Below are 10,166 nucleotides of genomic sequence, written 5' to 3'. Positions count from 1 at the left end.
GCACCGGTAGCAGTGACCGGGGGGCAAAAGATCGACGCTGGCTGGAACAGGAAACTCGATCCGTGCCTGAACCGACCTTATAGAAGGGGTTCGCGGTCCGAGGAGGGCCAATGCAAAGTAAGGCTGCACCATATATTTGATATAGGGAAAGTTACTGGTAACAATGGAAAAGCAAGTGGCCCTAGATTTACTTCTGTGCTTTTTAGAAAAGTGAAAAGTACAAGATATAAGTCCCACAAAGGAATTACCACGGCTGACAATCCCTTTGATCTGGGTCCAATAGACACCAACAAGGAGCCCGACGTGATACCACGACAGATTAATTCGTAGCGAATTGGAGACTGGAGCGGCTGAACAGACGGGACGCAGAGAAGCCAGCCAAAACCATCCTCGCTGCCCCAGCGAGAAGACCAGAGACGGCAAAGTTTTAGATTACTTTAGAGCGGAATGCTCTGCTGGTGTGAAATTGGATCTCGCTATCAAAAGGTGAGCAGTCGGGGAGGAGATGGGGTTGGATGATTACGAGAAAGAAGGTGTCCTAAAACTCCTCCAACATATCCTCTCTAAGAGAGGGAAAAAATATAATGCCTCCATTATTAAAACATTTTTGAACTGGGTCTGGCGCCATAAATTAATCCCAGGAGCACAAGTCACATTCAAAATTCCTACCTGGGAAGCAACAGGTCATGTATTATGGGATGCAGTGGCCAAAGGAGGCAAGGAGGCCAAATTCAGACCGGTGTGGAGGGAAATAGTGGAGGTGCTGCGGACAATGAAAGGAGAGAGATCAGCAGCTGCAGCAGCTACAGTGGTACTCGGAGCGTCTGGGGCTCCCGTATCGCTTGGCACAGCTCCACAGGCTTTCACAGCAACCTCACTCTTCTCCCACATGCTAAACATCCCACAACGGGCCCCACTAGAATCTAGCCCATTTAATGTATCTGGTGCTGTCGGCAGAGTGCTCACTGCCTCTGCAGCTGCATCTAACAAAATTTTAGTAAGAGAGATGCCAAAAGCGTTATATCCCCAGACGGAGACAGACGAAAAACCGTATGATAAACCCCAAGAAACTGTGTTAGTGAGGGAAGATGCAGAGCAAGGAGGGGCTGCCTGTCATCCTTCTGCGCCTCCAAAAGAATTAACTCCCGATAACCCAGATGTGGCAACAACAGGAGATGATACTGCTGGAGCGGCTGCAATGCCCTCACTTGAAGGGGAGTTGAAAGGCCATCGGCTCCGGAACCCCCCACACATAAAAATTATACCTTTATGGATGGATCAGGTCCAACTCTCACAATTGCCACAAAACAATTATCAGTGCAACCCTCATTTGTCAAGCCAGACCCTGAGATAGAAGAAGCCCATATTCAAAAATGGAAAGGCATAATCACGAATGCAATTTTAGAAGGAGATTTCGTAACTGTACCAGAAGCATTTCCAGTAATGCATGGTGCAGGAGGTCGATACTGGGAACCGATCAACTGGAAACTGTTGGAGAAACTCAAAGCTGCCGTAATCCAGTATGGCCTTAAATCACAAGTTACGACATCGCTAATACAGTACATCTTTCAATCACATACCCTCATTCCGGCGGACATATGTACCCTAGCAAAATTGATTCTTGCAGCAGCAATCTCAGCACTGCACTCAGATAATCCTCCACAGAAAAGACAATTAAAACTAGCTACCTTTTTTGGAGAAAGACAGGCTAATCCAGTACGTGGAATGTCTGCGTCCACATGCAGGACCGCACAGAACTTAGTCAAAACTGTGCTACGTAGTCAACCCTCAGCACCTGCCGATGGTCCCTTTGATCCAGGGCCAGCAGCCTCTGAGAGAACTTTGATTTATTTTCATCAGCGGAGGTGCAGTGACCCTAAACAACTACAAACTTTTTCTGGGAATTGTTTGCGGGAGGCCGGAGACTCAAAAACCTGTAGAGAAAGTACTAACGGCTCCACTACCGCCGCGGGGGGGCGCTGCCCTGGGCTGAGCGGGGGCCGCCCACCTGCTACTGCTGCGAAACCCAAGCAGTTTCAGCATTGCAGAAGGGACTGTTAACAGATACGATAAGAAATGGCTTGATTGAACAATGCTAGTAGCAGTTCAAGAATCAAGACAGTTTGAATAATGCAATTTTACAACAGATGCAGCTTTTTGGTTTATCAAACACTTATAAAGATAGCGGATGTTGGAAAGTTGAAACAGGCATGACCCATATATGGTGTTTATAGATACATCAAAGGATGTGCTTGACAAGCAGGTAGACAACTGAGCAGTTACAGAATCCTTAGTTTTGCAATCAGTGAAAAAAATGCTAATGATGAATGTAGAAAGATATGATGCAGTCTGAAAACTCCTACAACACCTGGGATCATTTACCTATCAAGCACAGCTAGTAGCTGCTGCTCTGACTGTAATCTGGGACAGAAATACGTTTTGTTAGAGAGGCGGCAAAGAGAGACATTTTAAAAGAGACTGCCACACGCAACGCCGGGAGAGAGGGCCTAAAATCTGCCCTCAGTGTGGAAAGGGCAAACATTTTACCAGTTGGTGTAAATCAAAATGGGATAAGAATGGGACAGTATTGTCAGAAAACCAGGAGCAAAGCATGGTTCAGAGGCATGTACCAACACAGATGCCTCTGCAGCAAGCAGCAGCTCTCACCTCACAGCAAGAACTAGAGGCAGCACCGAGATAGATGTGATCACCACCATCACAGTAGTGCTGCAATCATCTGCACTTCACACAATACCACGGAACGTAAAAGGACCATTGGAGGGTGGCTTTACTAACTTGTAATTAGAATGATTGTCAATAATTCAATTGGGAATCTTTGTTTTACCTGGGGCCATTGATGCAGGCTGTACTGGAATAATTCAAGCAAGGGTATGGATGCTGTCTCCACTAGCGTTATGAACACCATTTCCACTAGTATTAATACCAACAGATAGCCGGATAGTGTATTTAATTTTATTCAAAGCAGTTGTGTTCCAAGCTGACTCTGTAGAGCATGGCTCACAAGGATTTGAGTCCATAAGAATCCCTGAAATACATTTGGCTTAGTCCCTACAAACTCAGCCTCTTATGTTAAAGTGTAGTGTAACTCTTAGCTGTGCACGTTCCACTAATCTTGTGGAGGAGAGATGTGTTAAATGCAATGGGAATAGACATTGGAACTACGAACGAGTGAAAAGTTGGGTACATTTCAAAATTTAGTGGAAGAGCAAATAGATCACGGGCATACAGTCCCATTTCATAGTCCTTGGAACACACCTGTATTTGTGAAAAAAAGAAATCTGGAAAATGGTGTTTATTACATGACTTTTCTAGACAAACTACAAGAGGCCTTAAATAAGCAGGCAGACAATATCGCCACTAGATAAGTGTTGCTTAAACAATTAGCCTTAAAGAATGCAAAAATGGACTTAGGGCACTGTTAATTGCATGATCACCTGTTACAAAGATTGCTTGTTTTACCAGAATTGACTGATGCCAACTTTACGAGAGCGATGCAAGTAATAGTTTGGATGCCTATGTCTCCTGACTTTATATCAAAGGGCACTAGAATCACTCATCTGATTTGTTTTTCAGCAATTGTACCCCATGAAGAGACAGAGGCTGTGGTTCAACTGACCAGTCCATGATTCTGTCAATACAGAAACTGTGTTGTATGTTCCTAGTACCATGTGTAGTTTAAATATCCGTAACATGGAAAAATTGTGGATCCAATAGTGATAACCAACATTGTATGAATGTATTCAGCTACCTGAGAAACGAGTGGTCGTGTGTGTGTGTGTTTGAAGTACTTCAAACGTTTGTAAGACTTACAACTTGGTTTTGATTAATCTTGAAAATATGTCTCTGGGACCTTTCAATCTCAAATGTCCACTAAGCCAGCAAACAGGTAGATTTACCTGGGGATCTTTGGAATGAAAGGCTTCAGAAGGAAAAGTTTTAAAATACCTAGCAAAACATGCAGCTGTATGTGTGTGAGTGCCCCCCTCCCCCCTTCTCCTTCCTTTCTAAGTTTTTTTTCTTTCAGCTTTGCAGAAGTCCAGAGAAGTTAATGGTGTTATCTCTCTAGGGGAATGCCAATTTGTGAGAACACTGTGCATTCCAGTCTCACTCATCAGCAGCAGCTGCTGGGTCCTAGTGCAGACAACCTTTGGGGATAATTGAAGCAATGACAGAGGAAAATTCAAAGGATTCATCGTGAATTATTGAGTAGATATTTTACCACACTAACCCCAAAAAACATAGTCACTAAATTTGAAATGATTACAATGATAATCACCGAGGGAAGAAAAGAAGTGTTCAGTTATTAGGCCAAGACTCAACAATCATTTATATCCCAATGACAAAAGACTATGCTAAGTGCTGCATGGCAAATATTTTGAATTTACAAGTAGATCTAATAGATTATCCAGAAAGTATTGATATCCATTTACCAAGTCATGCCATTATTGAACGTACCCATCAAGTAGTAAAAACACTGTTAGCAAAACAAAAAAAAAAAAGGGGGGGGGAGAATCAGGAGAGAGACCTCAAAACAGATTGATAAAGGTGCAATATGTAATGAAATTTTTTGCAATTAGCAGGAGATGATCAAATGTGCTAAAGTTGAAGTATGTACAAACCATGTCGTCAAAATCAGAGCGAGTACAAGACAATGTGAAAGTGCTATTGAAAAACAGTTATTATGGGCAATGAACAGGTCTGTATAAGCTACTAACATGGGGACGAGGTTAGACTTGTGTTTTAACAGATACAGGACCACTTCGGGCACCTGCGAGATGGATCAAGCCCGCATTGCTGTGTGACAACTGTTGAGCCCCAGCCACGAAGGCAGTCAACAAGAATGAGGAGGATGTTAACATTATGGATGCTCTTAATCTTATGGGTGGTAGTTAAAGGATGTCCCTGGGTGATCGATTCTCGAAAGAATGGGTGGATAACAAGATGGGTATGAGAACTGTTGGTCAAAGGAGGAATGTTGTTTTTATTGGTGTTGATTGCTTTGACAATTATCCTTTGTGTTACAGTGTATACGACGTCAAGTCGATCATATGTTTCAACTGAACGCTTTAATCGAAAAACAAAAAGGGAGCTTAAAGAATTTGATGCTTCCTGCGTAGATGAAATACAGTTTTGGTCTACTTCAGCTTTTACTGCTTTAGCTTTGTTTATTCCTGCCCAGTCAACCAAAGACAAGTATCCAACTGCGACTTGTGTCTGTCGGAGAAGTAATCAGAAAGGGACGATCACGAACACTGGCATTAAGTGGGAATGAGCCCGACAGCATCCATATTCCAATGACAGTGGCCGATTGAGAATGATGCATGCGACATTCTATACCTTTACAGCTTGCGTTACTGGGATATAGTGGACACGTATCCATGGACATGCCGGTGGAAAAGATTGGACACCTTCTAAGGAATTATCAATGGATTTCTATTCCTCACTGTAAGGAAAGACCCATACAAGGGGCATTGACTGTCTTTACTGATGCCGGTAAACGATCTCACCGAGCAGCAATCACTTGGGAACATAATAGACATTGGTCTCACCAGATACTCAATGCAGAAATAAGACCCTTATGGGTACCCAGCAAATGGACCCATGTTAGTACTGCAGAAAAGACCAGATCTACTATAAATCAGGAAGAACATGAAGAGAATGACCCATGCATTTTCTAGTAACTGCAAAGATACGGTCAAGTTTTGGAACCCAGAAACAATCATAGCAGTCTCAATTTTAGCTCCGGGAGTAGCAGCCGCTGGAACCTTGGCCCAACAGAATCAACTGGGATGCTGGCTCTCCAAACAAACAAATGCTACATCCAAAGTGCTGTCTGAATTGTTGCTTGATGTAGACTCCGTGCAACATGCCACGTTACAGAACCGGGCAGCCATAGATTTTTTATTGTTAGCACAAGGCCATGGTTGTGAAGATTTTGAGGGAATGTGTTATTTTAATCTCTCTGACATTTGACAAATAGCTAACATCAGTGTTTGACAATCTCTCTCCATGGCTAGTATTGTGCATGAAAGAAGTTTTACGTTGACTTAGAATTTTGTTGTTAATCATAGTTGTAGTTCGTTTGGCGTATAGATGCATAATGAAACAAATATCAACCTTGTCACAAAAAGTATTGCTTGTACAAGAAAAAGAGGGGGAATTTGTTGGAAAATGGTTAAGTGAACAAGGACATGTTCCCTTGAAGGAGCTGTATAAACAATCTCCCTGTTAAACGATGAGCTAAGAGTAGCTGGCTGTACAAGCAATTCTTTTTGATAACATTAAGTCTAACTCTAAGATAAGTCAGCACATAGCCTAGAACACCGTAACCAAAACAAGACATTGTGTCCTTGAACACAGAAACTATAGCAAGACGTTAGAAGCAAAATAGCACGTAGTAGTTAATGAATATTAACATAGGGGGCAATACGAATATAGCCAATGAACATGTATTTGTATGCTGTTACTAACCAATGAAATTCTAATACAATGATATAATCAAGTAGAAAGAAAGTATATAACCTGACTCTTTTTGAATAAAGATGACCTTGCTTTATCAATCATATTGATTTGACCGCATGGTTCCTCCCGCCGCAGCAGTAGGGTAGGTGTCATTTGCAATAAATGCACCTCCGTGCCCAATGTTTCAGCCAATTGCCTGATCTGGGAAACACCAAAAGATCATGAGTTTCCCTGGGTGTCCCGCCACTGCCTGCCCTTCAAAACATCTATACCTATAAGATTCATCTGGAAAGATCCTATGGCCACCATGGTGTTGACAGGGTTTTCTTCTCCTGGTAACCATAGTGTCACCGGAGTCACGGGTACTGACTGTGTTTTTCCCAAAGTATTTAAAATGATTTCTGTATGGGATCGGGATTCCACATTGTTCTGCTTCAGTTCACATTAGTGTGGTAATTTGTGCCCCAGTATCAATCAAAAATGTCACCAGTCTTTTCCTTGGTCCTACAGCAACAGTAATCACTAAGTCCCCTTTCGTATTGCAGGTGAGTTGTCTTACAAACATCCATCCTCCGCACCCCCTCCTTTGGGGGATGGAGGGTCTAGTTTTCCGCCACTTTCTTCTTCCCAGTCGGCTCGTCCCCAGGGTCTATCAAGGGTGGAGCACTAGAGATTGGTTTGGAAGTGACCCCCTGTACAGACAACTTCTGCACAAGTTGCTCCAATTTCTGAGTTGGGAGTCCATCCATCAAGTCCCGAGGAATGCCCCCTGAAGCCCCAGCCACCACAGTCCCTGCTGAGCCAGCGGTCTCCCTCTCCCAGAACCGTGACATCAGGGCGACTCTGAGCCTTGGCTCCTCCTCATAGATGATTGTTGCCTACAAATTTGCTCTGCAGCCCATATGACCCTGGTTTTGGTTCTGGGACGATCCACCAAAAGAGCCATATTTCCTCCCAAAATTAATCAATTCCTGGGCTACCTCTCCCTATGTCCATACTTTCCTCCCCAGCCACCGATGGTCAGGGGTCACTATCCCCTCCAGAGCAGCCATCATTCTTTCTGCATTGGGGGTGTTTTGAATCTTCCCTTGCAATTGAATGCCAAAGGGTTTCAGCGAGTCAGGAAGTCCTCGTATCAGGGGAGTCATCCTCTCTGGGTCCACAGGCATCATCATTGGGGAGCCCTGGTTAGGCTTGAGCTCCTGATCATACATCTTCTGGAGACAGGCTGCCTTCTGCACACTTTCCATTAACTGATCCACCATACCTGTTATGGCAAGGGGATCTCCCCTCTCCAAGGGCTTCAGCCCTCCGGCCCAGTATGCAGCTCTATGAGTCAGTGACCATGGGGCTCAGCAGTCACCAGTAGGTAGAAACACACTTGGACCCCAATATCCTTCTGCTTCTTTCTCTGACAACAAAATTCCATTCCCTCCTGACAGAGACACTCTCCACACATATTCTGTTTCCGATTCTTTTGCAGTCCTTGCAAAATCCTTTTTCAGCTTTGCCAATTCAGTTGCTGTAAATGGGACTTCTTTAGTGATAACTTGAGGACAGTTATCACTAACATCCTCATACACATACTCTGTTTTAACCAGTGGATACATATGGGGGAGGCTTTCTACAATTTCTTTTGCCTTCTGCAAATCCCCTTGGGGATAAATTTGCTGTATCCCCTTCTTCAAAGGCTTTACTTCTGCCTCCACCAGTTTATCCATCTCCCTCAAAAGCTGCTCCCTCAATTCGTCATTCAGTATCACATTTTGGTTCCTTTCCTCCTCTAGCAATTCCTTGGTTTCTCTCAATTGTTGCTGCAGAGCCTGTATGACCATCTGCAGGGAGTCTATTGCTTTATCAGCTTGACAAGACTTCTGCTTTCTCTCTTCCACCACAGCTGCTAGACTCGCTCCTAAAATTGCACAAATTATAGCTTTTCCTTTCCCCCTCTTAACCTTAGCTTCCTTCTGCAATACCTTTATCCTCTCCACCACACTCTGTAGTTGAAACCAGTGGTTTTTCACCTAATCTTGTCCCTGGAGTGAGGGGCGAGATCGGTGCACCTCCAAAAGTTCATATAATTTGTCTATTCCTTCAGCCCGTGAGGGCACCTCATCACAAAAATCGGCTGCCTTCTGGGCAGCCATTCTAATGCAAAAAGGGGTTTTCGTCCTGAGGGGGTCACACCTTAAAAGTCAAATTTCCCCTTTTCTCTCTCAGGAGACTAGATCTGCTAACACAAAAGCAATGCAAAGGGAGTTTTTATCCTGAGAGGGCCACACCTTAGTACAGCACTTCCGTCTCTAGGGATCCTGCCGACTACGCCAATTTAAAATGTCCCGAAAGAGAGAGAGAGGGAAAGAAAGAAATCAACGGCAGCAGCAGTTCTCAGGAACACCTGGTGACAGCAGCAGCTTCTTCCAGGCCGCGTGGTCCAGGCTGGTCTAATCGAAGTGTGTGAGTGAGAGCGAGACTGCACCCTGCCTGGTTCCCTGAGAGTCCTTTTATAAGGCCCGTCCGACCCCCATATGCACGTGTCTTTTTGGCAGGTCCAGCCTGGGCCGTCTGGCAGGTCGAGGAAGGGAGGAAGGGGAGCGGGGGGCAGCAGCCGTCGCTGCATCCCCTCCCTCCACCGAAGTCAGCTCAGTGTCCCGATCTTCAGCAAAGCAAGGGAGAGCGGTGCCTGCTCCTGCACCGCCCTTCTGTTGAACCCAGCACCACAGGCAAGCTGGTGCCACAAATGGGTAGTCCCCAGACAAAATATTTAAGGCAAAGAGACACACATAGTCCGACTTTACAGGTTCTCTCAATCACATTATCCCTCATCCTGTATTGAATCCATGGATTGCTCCAAGGTATTAAGAACAGTTGAACTATTTTTGGGAACCAGCTGGCTCAAGACCTGGGAACATGGGACTGGAACCCTGCTGCAGTATGTGACCTCCTGATAGTTACACAGAGGAGGACTGTGAGCAATGGACCATAAGTCTATTGAACTTTTGGACTGAGTGGGTATCAGGTCTTTCAGCAGAAGGCCCAGCCTATGCAGCGATGACTGACTTACCTTGGATTCGAGACCTCCGGAGGGCACAGACAGCCCAAAAGGAGGCTATTTCCTGCACACTCATGCCAGGAATGGTAAAGGAGCTCAGAACCTTTCTGGGAATGACAGATTGGTATCGTTTATGGATATATAACTATGGACTCTTAGTGAAACCATTGTATGAACTATTGAAAGAATATCCAATGGGATCATCAAAATTGGCTTGGACTGGGGAGGCAAAAAGGGCATTTGAACAATTAAAAACCGAATTGATGAAGGCCCCAGCTTTAGGCCTTCCCGACGTTTCAAATCCATTCTGATTATTTTCTCACGAAAGACAGGGGATGGCCCTGGGGGTGCTGGCACAGCAGCTAGGCCCCTATAAAAGGGCTGTAGCCTACTTCTCCAAACAATTGGATGATGTAAGCAAGGGATGGCCTGGATGCCTATGAGCAGTTGCAGCTTTAGTTCTGAATATACAAGAAGCCCGAAAATTCACTATGGGCCAAAAAAATGACTGTCATGATGTCACACACAGTCTCAGCAGTGTTGCAGCAGAAATAAGGTCACTGGCTTTCCCCCTTTAGATTTTGAAGTATCAAGCCATATTGGTAGAGCAAGATGATGTGAATATAATCAC

The 10,166-nt window shown here is 44.6% G+C and overlaps 1 pseudogene; it reads right to left on the bottom strand.

Annotated features, from left to right (window-relative positions):
* Positions 1-7,361: 7,361 nt before the first annotated feature.
* Positions 7,362-8,630, bottom strand: LOC138717733 (uncharacterized; annotated as a pseudogene).
* Positions 8,631-10,166: the final 1,536 nt, after the last annotated feature.

This window comes from Phaenicophaeus curvirostris, chromosome 2, assembly GCF_032191515.1.
Source record: "Phaenicophaeus curvirostris isolate KB17595 chromosome 2, BPBGC_Pcur_1.0, whole genome shotgun sequence".
In the NCBI taxonomy this organism is placed as follows: Eukaryota; Metazoa; Chordata; class Aves; order Cuculiformes; family Cuculidae; genus Phaenicophaeus; species Phaenicophaeus curvirostris.
The sequence above is the reverse complement of the archived record's forward strand: the minus strand, read 5'-3'. Positions and strand labels throughout refer to the sequence as shown.